Consider the following 19,115-nt stretch of genomic DNA (forward strand, 5'->3'; position numbering starts at 1 on the left):
ACAGTCTGGAAAGGCGTGGCATCCCATAGGTCTCACATGTCAGCCCCATATGAATACTTCTTATGTAGCTGGGCTTTCAAAACAGTTACTCATGTCTGTTGTCTGAACCTCGAACTTTGGGAAATACCATTGCTGCACAGGAAAGGAAAGAAAATACATTTCTAAGATACCAGCTCTACCAATGCTCCCTAAATTACTCATTTTCTTTCTAGCCCCATGAACAGTGAATAAATGTCAAATCTTTAATGAGGGCAGAGCAGGGAAGGGTCAGTGATGTGCATGATACTTGCCATTTCAGAATAATTGCCTAAAAGTGGAGAGTTACTTTCCAAAAACCTTGTGTCAGGTGCTGAAGGTCAGGAGAAGACTGGAATGTAAATCTTCTCTCAGAGCTTCACAGTTGTTGGCTACAGAGAGAGATTCTTAATCCCTGAGACATCTGATTCTCTCCATCTACCACAGAGACAGCACCATTGTCATGTGTGGGGGAAAGCCAGGCAGCTGGTTCAGCATTAGCTCTACAGCACCTGACTTCTAGGTTTTTAACTGCTTGATTCCAAATTTCATGTTTGTTGAAATATTATTGAGTTATATAGTGAATATACATATACAGTATCTACCTGTAGTGTATATATTGTGGTTTTATATATACAGTGTGTATCTATAAATAATACGCTTACATATTGTGTATATGAAAAGAAAAAGAGAGAGAGAGCTATATAGCAACAATTGCGTATATATTAATGATGATGTAATGGATTACAGCCTACTTTGATTTGCTTTGTTGATGTATTCAATTTTTAGCATGTGAGACAAAGCAACTGTAATTTTCTTAGATTCCAAAAAGCTTGTAAGTCAGAAAACAAGGCTTTGGAAGTCAAGACACCATCTTAAGTGCATCTGTCTCTAAAACTCAGACCAGATTTCTACCTCCTGCTGAGTGTACCATCCCTGATAGAAGGGCTTCTTTTTAGCATCAAGCTCATTATTTCTTCATAGTGTTTACATGTTCAGAATTGTTCTTTCCACTTTCCATTTCTAGACAGTCCTGAGTGGGAACTTTGACAAGACAGGCTCTTCTCAGATGGTCTTCAAGGTCTTCATCTGATCTCAGAGCTTCATGTTAGCTTGTCTGAGTTGGCTGGAGTGCTTTCCAAAATGGTGCATAATTCTCTGAAGTTCATATATTTTGGTCTGTCTGTAAACTTACATTGCAATCAACACTGCAATATTAGAGTTCTGAGCCACCAACAGCTAACGGTCAGGGCAATAAATTGTCATACTATGACTTTATTATTGATTTTAGTAAAAACATGCGATACTGTGTAAACCAAACAATACTGGTCTACACAGGACACAAAAACGTTATTCTGCTTCTGCATGTAAAGCATTAGTTACATCTTATTGAAATGTCCTATCTGTAGGATTATCCTTGATTTAAAAGTGATGAGATGGAAAACAAACAAGCAATGCAAACGTCCAATAGGAAAATTGTGTTAGTGAAGTGTATGATGGTTTATTAGTGCTATTACGGTCTCTAGCAGAACCTAACCTTTGCTTTTATAACTTTAAAAGACATAGTCCTGTGTTTAAAAACTAAGATGTGCTGGCCACCTCTTATTTGCAGTCCCTCAATTATTTACTTTGCAATAGCCTTGAGAATATCAACACACTTGGAGTCTACAGTGATACAACCAAGGACAACCATTGGTCCCATTTTTTGGAAGTACCCATGGACAGTAGCTTCTAGTTGTGAGTAAGGGGCCCGTGATGTGGATCAAGATAAGTGCAAAGAAGTCTACAAAGCTTCTATCAATCTTTTTGTTTGGAGGAAATATTTCTATCATGGCTTTTCAATGCACGGAATAAAACATTTTCACCAGCTTAGTCCAAAAGGCATTAGAGTGCTAAATCAGGTGGTGAGGCTGGGGTTCCATCTGGTTAACCAGATTTGTTTCTCTAACAGCAAGGCTAGATGTAGGAACCACTAAACTGAAACCTGTGACAGGTTTGACTGTATGTATGTATTTGTATGTCTTAGGGTTGGGTTTTTTTGCTTTGTTTTGTGGTATCGTGGAGGTTTTTTAGCAGACCAGAGTAGATCAGCTCTGATGCTTCCTTTTGTCCTTAAAAACTCTCTGCTTCTTCCTTCCTGTCTTTTTGGAAGATATTGGTAATGTTTGCCTTTCTTAAGTAATTAGACACCACCCTCAGCTGCTATAACTCTTCAAAGATTATAGAGCATGACCTGGCACCACCAGTTCCTTCAGAACCCTGATGATGTTCACTAGTTACAAAACAGAAGAACCCTGTTAAAAGTAACAGTGTCTGTGATTGGATGCTCCAATTTAGAGATATCTCTTGGATGTTGTGTATCTTTACTCCAAGCTTGTGGGGACCTATGATTGGCACTTCAATGTTTTCTCAGAATGTAAAACTCAGTAAATGGATGTTGAAATAAACCAGATATTAATATTTGAATGAAAGAAATTGAAGTGTTGTGTGACTTGCAAACCTCACAGAAGTGACGTCAATGCACTTGAAATGGTGCATTGCCCACAGCAAACCCTGGCCTGGTTTTAAGATATATCGGGATGTGCATTGAAGAGAACTACTAAGGGAACGATTACTTGAGTCCTCAGCCCAGGGCCTGTGACAAGGGTTAATTAAAATTAAGGAGGCAGATTTTACTTATCTGGGAGACAGCTATTCAGTGTGACTATATTAAAATACACTAATGTGACCACAAGTGTTCTCAATGTGCTAAAAATACTAGTCAGTGGTCTAGATCAAAGTGTGGTCAAAAGCAAGAAACTGGCTGGTATTCAGAACATCCCATTTTGTGCATATCATAAGTGAGATAAACCTGATCTTAGAAGAACTGGCCTCAGTTTTGTTCCAGATGTATATCTTTCACCCCCCCCACCCCCCCTCCCCAGACCTGTTGAGATTTTTCACTTAACTTTCTTAGTTAAATCTGAAAATTAACTGGAACAAGTCCAGGCCACCTGTGACACCATGGGAAGTTATTGGGGCTGTGTTCACTTGTCATCTGTATTACTTTGTGTTTCTCAGCACTCCATTTTCCTATCTGTGAAATGAAAGTAATATTTGCATAGCTTCTAAGGTGTTTGATGCTATGCAGGCAAAAAGTGCAGTGCTGTCAAATGTTGTGACTGTACAGTAATTTTTATGCTTGTGGAACAATGACTACATAAAAATTTAGAACCTTGCCATCACTATACAAGATAATAGGTATGAAGCACAATGAATATCAACCACTTGTTTGGCTGCCTGATAGAACCCTTGCTAATTTAGCAGTTCAGATAATCTAATATCTAAATATTCCCCTTTGGGCAGATACCAAGCATGTTTTGTCTATTGCTTTTTTGCAGAAATTAACACTGGACTGTTAAAATAATTGATTTCTAATGAAATCTGATTGAATTTATGTTGATTGTTTTTCTTATTTTTTACAAAGAATGAAGGAGTAAGCACGTGTTCTACTGTCTTCTAGTATTGTTTCTTATGCTCACAGTTTAAACCCTTTGTCAGAAAGATTGACTGGTCAGGAGAATGATGAAAGGAAAGGACTGAAAGATTACCTTGTAATAAATTCTTGAACTAAGGTTTCATTCTTAGCAGTACTCAGTGAATCAATTGCACCTTTTTTCTTTACCTGAAAAATAAGGCTAAGCAGTATTTTACTATCTTACAAGTATATTGGGAAAATTAAATAATTATTAGTTTTTCAAAAGCTCTATTATTTTTTTTAGTTAGAACACTTCAAATTGCAAAGCTCTGTATTCTCATAATCATTATTTATGGTGAAGGGATTCTTAAATTTTAGATATCCTGTTGCTACGTGTCTTTTCTAGTTTTGGTTGTCTCTAAATTTCCTGAACATATAGGGGCAGGTCTGTGCAAGTTGTATGAATACCTATAGTTCTGTTGTGATGTAAATAAAACCCAGGTATTGTGATATAAGACGTGACCACTTCCATGTATTTTGCACTTTTGCATTTCTAGAAGCTTGTTATCTACTGGAGGAGACGACATTTTATGTTCATTTTAGATGTAGCATGTTACATGTTACAGAGGAGAGGCATGTGCTGTGCCTTTGCATAAGGTATTTGTTTTCTTGTCTCCTTTTTTTTTATTATTATTATTTTTGGTTTATCCCGTAAGAGTCATTCAGGGTACGAAAATAAAAATACAGTTCTTTGTTTATGGCAAACACAGCATTAATCTGTATCTTTTTCCTTTGTATTTTCTTTCTGATCTTCCAGTAAGCAGAGCAATTTCCTTGCTAATTCATTGAAGGCTGCTTTTGTGAGTCTGTCTGAACACCCAGTAGAATAGGAAAATTTGCAAACATAAAAATGCAGAAGTGTTTCCTACACTAGCAATTTAGAAAGATAAAGTAGGCATCTCCAGCAGAAAGGTTACATCATGTGTAAGAATGTAACAGAGGCTGAGCAAGGATCCTCTTGCTGCTCAGAGGGGGAATTGAGGGCAAGGTCACACATGCCCTTTTGGCTGGATCCTTCCTCCACATTAAAACCTTTCCTTCTTCCCTTCAATTCTTGTAGTTCTCTGATGAATTATTGGGTGCTAATTTTTATCCTTTTCTAGTCAGTGACTATTTCTATGGCTGGCTTTTGCTGATCTTCATGGTTTTGCCTTACGGGAGTAGGTGAGTCAACAGGAATCTGTTCATCTGGTGTACCTGCGAGTGAGGAGAACGACTGAGCAAGCTGCCATCATGGGGCAGAGACTCATCATACAAGCTGATACTGAGGCCTCAGTACAGCATGACCCAAGTCGTGGTACCTGACCCTGCAACATGCAAATCATCCACCAAGAGGCACGAGTTTGCACTGCTTTTTCTACCACTTAACACCTATGTACTAACAGCAAAAGGCAGTAACCTTACAGATGAATCAGGATTCTCTATTACCATACTGTAGGTGTAGAGGCAAATTCTGCTTAATTTGGTACCCGTGTCCTCATATACTTGCAGACACTTCTTATTCACCTGCTCTTTTGGTGGTTTCTCTGCAGGTTTATTTTTCCTTTTGCTCCAGGCACTGATGATTGATTCATAAAGCACAGAGCTGTGCTTTGCAAGGTCAGCATCAGCAATGTTATTACTGTGTGCATAGTTTATAACCCAAATAAACTTATTTTAAACATTAAACACAGAAGGATACAAAGTCTGTTAATTGGAAACCCCCATGTCTCTCTCTTTTCTTTCTTTTTTTTTTTTTTTTTAATGTATTACTAAAATGCAAGCGTTCTTTCTTGTATAAACTGAGAGGCAAATTTTATTTGCATTGTGCCTTCACTAATGGTTTATGACCAGTTAAGCTGAGTCATGACTGATAATGCATGTTTTTTGTAGGAGTTAAGATCTTCTCACGCTCAGAGGCCAGCAGAAGAATTTGGGAAAACATGGTTGAAGATCCAGAACGTTTGTGAAGTAACATGGAAGAAAAGCTGTTCTGGAAATGTGTCAGCTTGGTTCTCAGTAATGGGTTGGTTTTTAACTCTCTGTGAACAGGGTTTAACTGGCACAGTACATGTCATGCAATCTACTCAAACATCAGGGGACTCACCTGTGCCATTGAATTTGGTCTCCCTCACTGGACTAAGTAGAATATCTTATTCTGTAAAGTGTCCAAGAATTTAATTATCCATTCAAGGTCAGAATAATTTGATTCAGTTATGATTTCCTGACCTGCTAACCAATGGCCACTTCTCTCTCCTCTGTCTAAGGGTATTCTAGGGAGAAAATCTGAAATGTTCAGGGGAAGAATAACACACCTTTGCCACTTAGCTTCTAAAGGAAGACAGTAGATCTGGTGATCTTAGTCTGTACTGGGTGAGAAGGAAGATGCTTATTCCGGTGAGCCAAAGGATTGCACTTAGCAGCATAATCCACAAGGCGACCAGACAACCTGCTCAGATTTCTCATGGAAATTAGAAAGTCCTGATAGATCCCTATCTCCATGACATATATAAATAGCCTTTTCTGAATTATGTATTCCATGTTTTGCCTTGGACATGTTGAAAAAGAGAAGTGTGTGTAAGCACAATAAAGAAGGGGAAGGAAACTTGACAAGAAAGTAGGGAATGAAGCAAAGACTGCATTATCAGAATAAAAAGAATAACACAGTAAAACCCAAGATGTGTATATGTGAAGATGCAAATTCGTATCTGAATGTCTAAAGCAGGTGATTAAACAGGAGCATGAAGTGAACAAAGTGCAAGTGAGAAAGTCAAAAGGTTATGCAGAGTAAGTTTTAAAGAGCTGTTTCAATATTTTTATATTATACCAACTCTTTCTGCACAAAATATTGTTTCATTAAATCTGATTTCAGCTCAATGATTTGATTTTTAAGTATGGGAATGAAAATGACAATTTTTTTTTTCAGGTTTCATTTTACTTTAAACAAATAGCAAGTGTTGTAAAAATACACGTATTCAATTTTGAGGGAAACAAAATATGACACTTTTTTCAATTTAATTGAAAATACAAACATTTGTTGTTTGGAAACTTTGGAAGCCAGATCGCAGTATTTTGCAAAATTGTAGAACACACTGTGTTTGGTACGGTGGGTTGGTTTTTTTCTCCAACTTGAAAGAAAAGTAATTCTGCAATATATATTTCTCCAGCCAAAATACATTTATTTTAAAATGCACAGTGCCTCAGCTACCACAATCACTGCGAGGCTGAGCACTTTCCACTCGCTGCTCTGCAACCTGTCTTTGCTCAAAGCTCACTGTAACTGTTCACCTGGGCTTCTGTGGCTGGGCTTTCCTGTGTTGCCAGGGTAGTATTTTTTCCCTTTCTGTTTCATTCTGTTAGTCTCACAAGGTTTACCTCATGGCCTTGTACCTGCAAACCCACGTACTGATCATATATATGGTTCTTATGGAATGCAATTGCCATTGGCATGCAGAATCACCCTTCCTACCCTTTTTCTACAGGGCATCTTATAGCTTTTAGTTTATATTAGGGAAACCCAAAACTTAGAGCATAGCAAAGTAAACCTTGGTTATCTAGATACTCGGACAGGATTATCCAATGAAACACATGCACAAAAGTGTCATCCATGTGCAATGCCTGTGCCCAGCTAAGTGTGCTACAGTCAGTATAAAGAGAATCGTGAATGGGAACATCCCATAGGAACTGTAGCAGATCCTGATGGAAAGTACAAAGTCCTGGGGGACAAGGATGTCAATGGCTAACATCGCTATCATAACCTGCTGTACTGGAGAGACTGCAGAGGGGGGTGTTCATCTGGCAATGACTCCCAGCCAGTCACAGGGACAGCTTTTCCTTTTCCTTTCCTTTACTTTCTTTTTAACTTGTCTTGCCTTGCCTTCCCTTTTCCCTTGCCTTCCCTTTCTTTTCCCTTGCCTTCCCTTCCCTTCCTTTCTCCTTCCCTCTCTCTCTTTTCCCATTGTTTTTAATAACTTTGGTAACTTTGAAGTTGGTGTAACTTCATTTCCAGCCCACTAATAAAGACTGCATTAAGCCTCTCTCAATATCCTTCATGCAACATATTTTGGACAACTGTAGTATTCAGTATAGGTTGACTGTTGGTAAATGTGATTTGTTGCAAGGCCCACTTACTCTGAGCAAGACAAACACACCTCTCCCAAGCTCTTCCTCACTTGAACAAAAAAAGGGTTTTCTTCTTGCAGGGTATCAAAAGAACCCAAAAATTTATCTATGTCCTTATGTGGGTTCTGTCTCATGCATTTCTGTTGTTTTCTTCCTACACAGAGTGAATTTCAACTTGAGAGGATTGGGCAAACCTGCACAGTCACAGTATCGATTGCCAAGATTGCCAGGAAAGATCAAAGCTGAAACAGAAAGCCAAAAACACAAGATGTTTCTCACACTCCCCTCATCACTGTTTGCTTGCTCACCTATGTACATTTCTACAATACCTTCAGGTTTAAACACCTTTTGCATAAAGTACTCCATCCAGGTCCTCTGACAGTGTTAATATACTCCTTGGCTAATACTGACTAATATATAACTGGTTAAAGGCAATGGAAAGAGTATGGTAGTTGTTGACTAGAGTCATGTTTTGCGTTATGTGCAAATGGATTTCACTTGGTTTATGGTGACCACCTAAAGAGTTTATGTGACCTATTTATGGGAAACTGCATCACCCTAATTCTGTGAAAGACACCCCTACGTACTGCTGGTGGAGTGGAAAGGATTGATCAACATCTTGAAGTGCATCCATCTCTCTGCACAAAGGCTGCAGAGGGAGCCTAAATGACTAATATGTCTGCTAGGCACTAAATTTTTAAATGGCTAAAAGTAGGTAAGATGAATCCTGACCTAAGTGCTCTGCTCCTCTTTGTTGTCTGCTTCTTCCAACAGCGCTCCTGCTCTTGCCTTATCTAAAGAGCATGTAGCAGCACCATGTCCTGGCAAAGCACTTGCTTTTGCTTTCCTTGAAATCAGTGGCAGTTTTTGATTGCTTTACATAACTGCAGAATAAAGCCTAATAACCCTTCTTTTTGATAAAAATGCAAGTATTAAATAGCAAAGACAGACTGTTATCCCAGCAGCAGAGCACATTAAAGGACAGCCCTTCGATCTCCCTGTGCTTCTTCGGGCTGCCCAATTCTCTCCCCACCCCAGCTGGTGCAGGAGATCACACAGAGTAATTATGCACATTTGTTTATTTCCACTTCTTAATCTAACCAAAAATTGATCACTCTTAAAAAGTAGTTACCACCCCGGGGATGGAAATGGAGCTGCATTTTCCTCCTGATTGGGTACACCTCATTAGGTTGACAACAGCCTTCGGCTGAACTCCCTGCCAGGGTAATTGGTAGTGACAGTAGTATTGTTTTGCCACATAGCACTCACCATTGGCAGGAGCAGCCAGATCAGAGAAACATGCAGGAGGAGGTGAATCAAAAAGATTACAGAGATGTCACGAGATTAGTAATTAAGTAAGACCTCCAGAAAGGCGCGTCTTAATTTTATTAAGAGCTGTTGAGGACAATTATCTGTTTTAAGTAAGAGATGACTGAGCATATAATTATGAATTGCCAGTTAACAGAATTAGCAGCAGACCACAGAAACTTCCAATACTGGCTGCAAACAGAGCTCAATGGAAGAGACAAACTGATCTTCCTTTTATTTTCCTCCTGCTCCAGCGCCTGGAGCCACCCCTGCCCCTGCCCTGGCCTGGGGGCTGCAGGGCTGGTGCTCTAACATAAGCTCACCCCTTTCTCTGGCTGCAGGTGGTTGTGCAGGTTTTTTTCCCCTTCTGAAATAGGTTATCCCAGAAGCACTACCAGTGTCACTGCTGGGCTCAGCCTTGGCCACTGGCAGGTCCGTCTTGGAGCCGGCTGGCATCGGCTCCATCGGACGTGAGGGAAGCTTCTAGGAGCTTCTTACAGAAGTCCCCCCTCTAGCACCACCACTACCAAAGCTTTGCCATACAAATCCAATACATGGTGACTTCAGCCAGCCCTGTTAGACCTGTTAAACAGAGTCTATAGTGAAACCAAAGCGTGTTGTATTTAGCTTACAATGACACAGCTACTGTGAAACCACTACTCAAGCTGTCAGAGGTGATACGGCAAGGCTGGATGGACATTGCTCTGATCCAGTCTGATGTCTGCTGTACTGCGTAGGCAATCCCATTTGACCTTACTTGTGCCACTTACATATGAACTTGGTGCCATGTGGGCAATTAAAAGACCACAACAGGCCAAGTGTTCGCTTATTTCCATAAACAGGGGAGATTTTCTCAAAAAAATGTGTTGTTTAATTTACAAGCAGAGGTGTCAGGTGTGATCAGAATCCAGGAATATTTTGATCATATTTTCCGGGATTATTCTAAAAATTTGGCTTTAATGTGGTAACAGATTTTTCTCCAAATTTATAAATTAATACAGTTAACAATTATATTGCAGTAATGCGTTGTTCCACTACAAGAGCCCTTACAGAAGTAAAACAGAAGACAATGGCTGTCACAAGGATCATAAAATCTGAATATCATAGACGTAAAAGATTTGCCTGCACAACTTTTTACTACTTTAATTATATTAGATACAGAGCTGTTCAAACAATGTGTGGACCAGCCAAAACATATGCTAAATATATTGTTTCTATTATGCTTTGCAGCGTAAACAAACCACATAGCACAGCATGCTGTCTGCCAAAAGCTGTCATGTGGCTAATACAGTCTTGAGGGACATATAAAAATAGAGCTTTTGGAAGTATGGTATTTTTTATGTCAAAGATAATAGGATTGAAACAAATAAGATTGATTAGCCATATATAAGTCTTTATTAATATTCCATAGGAAGTGGATTTCTTGTTTATGAAAATTTAATACTGAAAAAAACCCCCCACCATTCCTTTCCAACTGGAATACTAGTAATAAATATATATTACTTTATTTTTTGTTCTTGAATTTTATTTTGTTTCATTTAATAAAAGGAAAAACCCCACACCTTAAATGGAAAACTATGACTTTTATTTCTGAAAAGGAGCTGAAATGTTCTGTTCTGACAGTTCTGTAACATTTTCCTGAAAAATTGTGTAAATAACTCAGGAGGAATGGCCTACTCACTTATATTATTTTTCAATTTTGTTAATCAGTAATTTCTGACAAGAAGTGTCAAGAATATCCTCTCAGTTCTAGTCAATACCTTTCAGTTCTAGTCAATATATTGTATATAATCTATGATAATTCCATTATCTTTAATTGCTTGTATTTTTTCTACTGTAAAAGAGCTCAGTATCATGTCTCTCAAAATTTCCTTGAAACTGTGTAAATCATTTAACCTTCCTGACATAACAGTGACATATCTTCTCTGATAAAAGTGTATTTTTGCCCAAAATCTGGAAAGAAAAGGCATTTCTACTTCTTTTTTTTATGACATTTTCTGAATCTTTAGTCTCTCCTTTGGTCTGTTGTGTTTCTGTTGTCTTTTTTTTATTTTCATTTGTTCCAACCTTGCTCCATTCTCCTGCATGGCACCAGCTTCCCTGTTCCTCCTCCTTTGTTCCCAAACATTAGAAATGCAAGGAGAGCCTTAACTTTAAAATAATTGAACTGTAGGTACAAGTAACATGGAAAAGTGCCCTCTATGTATTATTTGAGGATGCATGTACAGGGCTTGACTTTTGTTGGAATGGTACATTTCAGTCTCTAAACTAAACATGGGGACCAACATGTTTATTAGATAAGCATTGCTTGACTCTTCCCTTATGTTTTACAGTGTGCTTCGTTCACAAGGAAAAGGGGACACCTTTAAGGCAGAGTGAGCAGCTGTTTTGCAAAGGAACAAGCAAAGATTATCTCTACTAAAGGGGCATTATATAGATGTAAAAGACATAAGTAAGTACATCTACTGCCTCACAAATTCGAGTGCTGGGCAGCCATGGTGAATAAAGACAGCTAGTTTCAGGACAGTCTCTCAGAGAGCAATACGTATGTAGAAACCAATCAAAATAGTGATGAACTGGACAAAAAGGACCGGCTCCTGACACTTTAACAACAGGCTTCTCTACAGTTTTTTTGTTGTTGTTGTTGTTGTTGCTGTCATGCCAAGGTAACCACCTAGGGAAGTCAAGAAGGAAACAGAGATTTGTCTCCTTCAGAGATGTGATGGGAATCGTGCTTAAGGACATATTGCCATAGATTTGCCCATTTCCCTTATGTGTCTTCCTCTCTGTAAAGCAACTATGAATCCAGTGCTATTCATACTGATTGCTTTGCCTGCCTGTGTCTCCCTGACTTCAGAAAATCCTGCATGGAGCTTTTGGTACCTGCCCTGATTTTTTTTTTTCTTTGTGCTGGGGTTATCAAAAGAAAGACTGCCTGCCAAAGTGTCATATCTCATTTAAGGGGTGTTTCTGTTACCTGACTTTAGAAGCTGTTCTTGTTAACTGCCTTTCCCTAGCATGTGAGAAAGGCAGCTCTTTCTTCTAAGCCATATTTCACATGGGATAAACCTATGTCACACAAACAGCAAAAAGGGATTTGCCTATGCTGTGTCTTTAATCCAATCTAATTCAGAGCAGATGGCTCTGAGAGCTGTGCACCGGGGCACCTGCAGTACAAGCCCATCCCTCCCCATGCCAGCACCTGCTCCATCAGCAGGGAGGTCCTCAGCTACCCATGCAACCAGGGGGTGGGAGGCTCATCTGCTTTGTCCCCCACTTTGCAAGACTCATAAGCGTCTTTTCATATGCCTGCCTTATCTTATTATTTGTAATCTTCTGGAAGAGGTTAGTTAACCTTAAACCTTTTTCTGTCCCTTAAAAACCTGTGACCTGGAGGATGCGGAGGAGGAATGCTATCCAGTTAGTGGCTTAGGGTGCACTGAGGCTGGAGCACTCAGCAAGGCAAGGACCTGCAGGTGCCACATGTGACACTCAGCTGAGAGGCAAAATCAAATCAATGGTGAGAAGCAATGGGTTAATTTACTGTTTTCCTTTTTCAGAATTAGATTAAGCACAACACGCTTGGAAAATACCCAGTGGTGGGTTTCCCTAGCAGGCCCTGACAAGGAGTGACTGCCCTAGTGGGTCTCCTGAAATCTCTAGTTTCAGTATCCTATAGCTGGCTGTCAACTCTGCCAGATGCTGTAATAGACAAAGTCAACAGGCTGCACATAAACTAAACTTTATTCTGGAGAAAGGATGCGGTTTCCATCTGACCTAGTCTGGTACACAGAGTGGATGACCTTAAGTTTTCAAAAATAATGAGCAAGACTCACTCCAACTTAATCACAAGATATCACGGTGCCAAAATGATAAATTTGGCATCTGAAATATCTTCTGATTTTCAAATTTAGTCAAGAGGTTTTTTGCTTCAGTCAAGGAGGGCTAAAAACTTATTTTTTTAATGGAAGCTGACAATCTGTCAGAAGAATAAGTATAGGACCTTTATGAAACACACCAAATATAGCAGCATCGTGATAAAAATCACTGACACTGGATCCATTTTTTGCCCTGAAACATGCAGAGTGACAGCCCTTAGAAATTTTATGCCAGCAAGAGTAGCTGCAGATCCTATCGTTATTTACCTAAATGAAACATATAATCCTTTTACTGAAACATTTACAGCTAGAAATAAGCCCTAATAACTTAGTGGATTCAGCCCAAGTACTTATTCTGTCCCTATCTGAACAGCTCATAAAATTAAATATGCTAAGAATTTCAAGGTCACTGCCTGTTAGCAGTAATTAAGGTAGTCTCTCTTTTTCATGAAGAACTGATTTCTTTCTTTTTTTTTTTTTAACACATTGTTCTGCTCTTGGTTATGCATGTGGTTGGTCAATGCTAAAAGATTATGGGATGATTGTGTTGAAAGACACCAGATTTGAATATGAAATCAGGATAATTTGTGATTTAGGTCATTAATTGTTCAGAGTAAGGTCATCTATTCCACAAAATTTAAGTGTGCTTATGTCTGTCTTAGAGGGAAAAAAAAATCTCTTGATCCAGTTGAACAGAAATGTTAACAGTGGCCAAAGGCTAGGGAAGGCAAGACAGGTTTTTTTAAGTGTCCTATTTCTATAGCAATGAGGATGTGAAAAATGAGATCAGGAGACAAATACACATGAAGAATGAGATGTCTAAAGTGTTAGACACATTGTGGATCACTTCCTGAATTTGGAGATTTGAAAAGCAAAATCAATAATCTAGATCATTTTGTAAATTTTATTATCTTATCAGTTAGAGGGGCAAAGGCGCAAAGGGGCAAAGGCAAAGGCAAAGATTCAAATTCCTGGAAACTCAGCAAATCCACCTTTCTTTATGCTAGGGAGCCAGCCCCCACCGCTCCACTGTGAGGTAATATTCAAGTTATTGTATTAGACAAACCTACTTTGCTTTGCTTGATTCAGAGATCAAAGCAAGGAGTACAATTCTTTGGTGTTTAATACATAAATCCCTCCCACTTAGAGGCATCCAGTTAGAAGAATATATTGCCCATATATATGTCTAAGTACACATAAATTTAAGAGATTACACTTCCCTCACATGGCAGATGGAATGAAGAGCAGAATATCACATTAAAAGGTATATCTAAGAAAAGGAGAAACAACTTTGAATTAAATATTTGGATTAAATATTCAAATTACAGTGCACCAGGTGGAGATGAATTTAGAGATCCAGCACTGATGCAGTGGATTTATTGCTATTGAGTTTAATTTTTCTCTTCTGCCCCACAGTGTGGAAGTGAAGAAACTAATGGGAAAAATCACATAAACAAAGCCTGACACAGACAGACTTACCTGTACCTCTGTAAAATTCTCTTTAAAGCTGAAAAGAATGTAACATGGGTAGGTGCTTCATGGCTGCATAGCAGGAAAGCTATTAGGGAGCAGCTGTCCTAAAAGGCACTCCTGATTCTCAAGTCACTCCATTCCCATTGAACTCCCCAATCCCTTTTTTCAGCATCTTGGACAGGCAGTGGAGGGAGCTGCAGTGAGGAGCCTGCCAGGAGCCCTGCCAACTGCAGGTGTGTGATGACATGTGGTAACAGGGGTGTGTGAGATGTGAAGGTGAAGACACCTGTGCAAAGTACCACTGCTGCACCCATGAGTCAACAAGCTCGCTTCTCCTGCCCCACCTCTTGTTTTCCTGTCTCAGACTGATCTGACTCACACTGGTCATGCAGCAAAAGTAGGATTCTGATCCCTGAAGGTTTTTATATACTCTGTCACCATGGAACCGAAGAAGGAAAAGATACCTAAAGGGCTGTTGGAGTAGCGTCTGAAGTTCTTGTCTCTTTGCATGCATCTAGTGGGAATGAAGTGTATGTGTAATAAAGAAGTAGTGATGAATACAGTCCCTGATATTAAGGAAGGATCAGTGCAATCAAACAGACAGCTGTTAGTGCAGTGTGTCTGCATTCAGCCTCTCACCTCTCACACTGTCCCCTTCTGTGACCATGGCCATTTTACTTTTCTTTGGTGCAGAAAAATGAAAATTCCATGGAAATACTTTAAAAGACTGGCACTGGAGACTGACAGAATTATTATATATGTGTGTGTGTGTGTGTGTGTGTGTGTGTAGATACATCCATATGAATGCACACATTAGTTTTATTTATCAGAGTTGGTTTTATTCCAGACATTCCAAGTATATGCATAGTCAAAGAAAGCAAACAAAAACCTGTACATATGTAAAAAACCTGTAAAACCTACATAAAGCATATCCTAAAATGAAAGTAGTGGTTTGAAATCTCCCTTGGAACTAAGAGAATATTTGCACTGTCAGTTTTTGAATCAATACAGACCTGTGTGGTCTGTGAGGTTTCAGTCTTAGAGAATATATAGTCTTATAAACATACCTACCAGAGGTAAGAAACATAATAAATTGAAACAGAAAATTGGTATGTGTATGAAAGAAAAGGGAAGAGAGATCAACGAAGAGGTGATGGCATATTTCATTTCTGCCAGTTCTTACTGTAAGCTTAAGGAAATACCCAAATCATAGAATTATATAATTATAGAATGATTTAATTTGGAAAAGATCTTTGAGATTACCAAGTCATCCAACCATTAATCCAGGACTGCCTAGTCCACCACTAAACCATGTCCCTGAGCACCACATCTATGTGTTTTTTAAACACCTCCAGGGATGGTGATTCCACCACCTCCCAGGGCAGCCTGTTCCAATGCTTCACCACCCTTCCAGTGAAGAATTTTCTTCCTACTATCCCATCTAAACCTCTCCTGGTGCAACTTGAGGCTGTTTCCTCTTGTCCTCTTGCTTGTTACCTGGGAGAAGGGACCGACCTCCCTGCCCACAGCCCCTGCCAGGAGCTGCAGAGAGCGATAAGGTCCCCCCTGAGCCGCCCCCTCTCCAGGCCACCCCCCCCAGGTCCCTCAGCCGCCCCCCGTGAGCCTGGTGCTCCAGCCCCGTCCCCAGCCCCTGCCCGGCTCTGGACACGCTCCAGTCCCTCAGCGTCCCCCCTGCAGTGAGGGGCCCAAACCCAGCCCAGGGTGCGAGGTGCGGCCTCACCAGGGCCGAGCACGGGGACGGTCACTGCCCTGGCCCTGCTGGCCACACAGTCTGTGACACCAGCCCGGAGCTGGTGGCCTTACACTGCTGGCAATCACCTGGAGTCTTCCTGTTGCTACCAGTGATCAGAAGACTGTAAATCCTGTCTTCAGACAACATCGGAACCCTAGAACAGCCAGGCAGGAGTGGAGACAGTGCCATTTAACTTTTGCTTTGGTGCCTGAGATTTATATACTCTGTAGGCCATTGTTTGTTTGATGTGCTGAATGCATATAATATATGAAGACTACTGAAGAAATATATTTTCATAGAAGTTAAAGATCTTATACCACACAGTGGTCTGCAAAAAAACAAGCCTCCTTTTTGCCTGCCTCCTATTCCTGCGACATCAAGATATTTCCACCTGCTCTCCAGGTTTTCTGCCAAGTACCGCATTGCTAGGCATTGGCACACTGCTATCATGGTGGCAGAGACCCCCAAGAATCCAGGAGAACCGTAAAAAAAATGCAGATTATCTCCCAGAAACCTGGATGACCTCGTTCTGGGACTGGGAAGGGTCCTAACAAAATTTGTGGAGTTTGAATTCACTTAAAAGTCTCCCATTTGAGTTATGTTTGTCTAAGTGTTGTAGATTGTCTGTAGTGATTTTTGAAACACTGGGACTAGATGTCTCATGCAGCTTAAGAAGTCAAAATGCTGTGAATAGGAGACCAGGTCAATATACATGTAGTAGTTTGGTTTTGTCTGCTTACTGGAGCAAATTAGTTTTCCTAGGTCAGCAAATTTGTTCATAGATTCCCTAGTCCAGATTCTTCATTCGGGATAAATTGGCAGAAGTGTCTTTGAGATTATGCCTGTATATACAAACTAAGAAGTGGCCCTGATGCCTCTAGCATTTCTTTGCTATGTTTTAAGAGAACCCTGCCTTTGAGGGAGATGATAATACAGCCAGAAAAAAGTATGAGTAAAGTAAAACTTGAAAACAGACCAATCTGGATGTTTTTATAAAGTCTTGCAGACTTCTCTCCACAATCCATTAAGTCCTAATTGCCACACTAATGTTATTTTATATTGTAAGTGCAGCTCCTGAGTCCTGATATTATGGCACCCAGTGGAATTAAAGCAGGCACTTAGCTTTACCACCTTCTCTGCTGTAACCTTTTGAATCTGTGATTATTATTCTGTCAACGCATGCTTGTTCATTATTACTTAAAGGTGTCATCTCTTCCACCAGGATGACATGCTGCTGTGTAAATTAGGGCCATAACTAACCTGGTTCACTGCTGAAGCAAGCGCCTTTCTTCTGACAAGCCGTGAATTAAGCGCTTCTTTCCTCCCAACGGAAGGAGCCTCTCTCCTTCATTCCTAATAAGGGCAATGCTGAGGTGGATTTAAAAGGTTCTTTTCTATTAAAGGGGTTTGATCTCTGATAATCTTCCATGATCTGGAGACTAGGAGCAAACTGAGCATTAGGCCTGGATTGCAAATCCACTCTTAGCCTTTTTTTTTTTATTATTATTCATTTATTTCAAAACTTATTTAAATACAGTACCTTCCTTTTCCCTTCCATAAGGGACGTTAAGGAAATACCTTTCCAATTAGGATTCAAATTTGATTAATTGTTACTAGCTAATCCCAGTTCTGGTAATTGCATTCCTCTCTGAGGAATTTCACAACCTTTTTAGAAATGGTACAGTGCTGGGTTGCAAACTGCATGCTATAACTCTGTGTTAGCTGCACAGCTGATTTTCTTGCTCTGGCTGCATATGGAGTAGATGGGAGCACACGTATACAGAGTAGTCCAGGAAACATCATCATTTCCATTTAAACTCACCATTAAAGCTCTTAGACTTACATTTTGCAAATAAATCATCTAATGAATTTGATTTGTTTTGTTCTTGTTGTGTTTTCATTCATGAATTGCTTGTGACCTACCCTAATGTTAGCAAATCTTAGTCTCATTTGCACATAATTTTGGAGAAAGACATTTTATTTTAGGATTTGTGATTATATTGCTAATTTCAGCTCTTTCATTCCCTATATAGCTATTTGTGGTAGATCAAATGTTATTACATCTAGTCCCTTGCTGGGTGAAAATAACTTTTTCTATGGTCAAGTAATGAAGAAGACATGATGAACAGCAAATAATGAACGGAGAATACTTGTACTCATACGGGAATACTATATGCTAATACAGGCAGTGGTAGAAGGACCATTCCCCGTGCAGTCATATGAATGAAAAATAATTGACATCAATATTTATGAGTTGAAGATAACATGCGATAAAGAAACCACACTGGTACCAAGCACATTTTGAGTCTGGCTGGGTTTTCACCAACAGAGGTGGTAGAGAGTGCCTCATTCCCTCATCAGCTGCTTTGTACCAGGTAAAAAGCAGCAAACAAAACAGCCAAGGGAGACTCTTAGCAGTTCGGGAGAAGACTGTTCCCCAGCTGTTTTGGGAAGGGCTGCTAAACAAATCCTGCTGAGGATGACAAAAAAGCAGACAAAAATTTCAATCTGTAGAACTGCTATAATTTATACAGATCTCTAGCACTGGCTAGGTTATGCTGGGGGTTACGTGGCAGGTTAAGACCAGAAGAGTGCAGATGCACCTCTGTTCAGCACATTTGGGCTTGAAGTTTTGTGCAGAAAGCATATGTGAATATTTCTGTGAAGAGTTATTTCATATTTAGCTCTAATTGTCCTGCTCCAGTTTGTGCTTGGGATATAAATCCAAAATAAATCCGTTCTTGAAAGACTGGAGATTTACCCTGGTGGATTTTGGAGGATATGTGGTCTGATGTACAGGATTTCATTCTGAGCATTCATATGGCCCATCTATACCCACCACAAGTAGTACAGATAATAGGAACATGCCACACTATACCCTTTATATGTGTGGGGATGAAGTTATATAGAGATATAAAATAAATAGATACATCAATTAGCTCATTAAACAGATAAAGCAGATTCTCAAAAATATCCAGGAGACAATGGGGCATCTGAAGGGTATGAGATCCTCTCCTCACTAAAATGCAACCCAGGTCACTTGTCCTAGAGATTAATTCTGAAGCTCTTT

General features: G+C 39.7%; 1 long non-coding RNA gene across 8 annotated transcripts in view; it reads right to left on the reverse strand.

Moving 5' to 3' along the window:
• Nucleotides 1-14,615, reverse strand: part of LOC119156193 — a 70,341-nt gene extending 55,726 nt beyond the window's left edge. For all 8 annotated transcript variants that reach the window (XR_005107011.1, XR_005107013.1, XR_005107017.1 and 5 more), the window contains exon 1: nt 14,299-14,615. This is a non-coding gene — a long non-coding RNA (uncharacterized LOC119156193). The remainder of the gene's footprint in view (nt 1-14,298) is intronic.
• Between the last annotated feature and the right edge of the window lie 4,500 nt (nt 14,616-19,115).

Source organism: Falco rusticolus, chromosome 12, assembly GCF_015220075.1.
Source record: "Falco rusticolus isolate bFalRus1 chromosome 12, bFalRus1.pri, whole genome shotgun sequence".
Lineage (NCBI taxonomy): Eukaryota > Metazoa > Chordata > Aves > Falconiformes > Falconidae > Falco > Falco rusticolus.